This window comes from Branchiostoma belcheri, unplaced genomic scaffold (assembly GCF_001625305.1).
Source record: "Branchiostoma belcheri isolate BF01 breed outbred unplaced genomic scaffold, Haploidv18h27 scaffold1021, whole genome shotgun sequence".
NCBI lineage: Eukaryota > Metazoa > Chordata > Leptocardii > Amphioxiformes > Branchiostomatidae > Branchiostoma > Branchiostoma belcheri.
Genome location: NW_017802405.1, coordinates 1 through 797, shown reverse-complemented (window position 1 = coordinate 797; position 797 = coordinate 1).

The following is a 797-nucleotide window of genomic DNA, read 5'->3' as shown; positions in this document are numbered from 1 at the left end:
GTCCATGTGAACCTTCTCTCGACCACACCATCCCAGTTTAGCCAGGCACCTTGTTGGCTCTGACCAACTGCGGTCACCATCCTGCCCTCCTCCTCCATCCTTCTAACCTCATGCGACACCAACTGCCTCCTTTCCCTGGGGTTGGCACTCCTCCATCTCTGAGTACTCTCACCCCAACCTAGACCGGTTCTTCCTACTTGCACTGCCCCTACCAGGTCCTTGTGCTTCAGTCTGCTCACAGCTTTCTCAATGGTGTCTTTCGCACTCCACTTTCTCCCTGTGTCTACTCCTCTGTTCGCAGCTCTCACCGAAGCATCTTGGGACCCTTCCAACTCCAGGGAAAGTCGGACCTTGTCGAGCTTGAACTCTTCTGCAATAGATGTGAGTGGAAGGTTTAGCTTATTTCTGCCAAACAGGGCAACCGTGGACAGGCATCTCGGCACTCCTAGCCAACGTCGGAAGTAGGAATTGGCCTTTCTGTCTATTAAGTCGACTGTAGATATAGAGATGTTGTATGTCTTAAGTGGCCACTTGAGTCTCGGAAACAGCATGAACTGCACACACCAGATTTTCAGTCTCCCTGGTAACTCGCACTTGTCAATCAGTCTCAGGCCGTTACATGCTTGGTCGACTACATCCTGGCCTCTACCTCTGTCACTCAGACTACTTGTATACAGCCGGCCTAAACTCTTGACTGGTTCTTCCTGAATGTTCGGGATTTGTTGGCCGTTTACTGAGAAGGTCCTGTTGCTGATCACTCCTTTCCTAAGAGACAGGCTTCTAGACTTTGCTGGTTT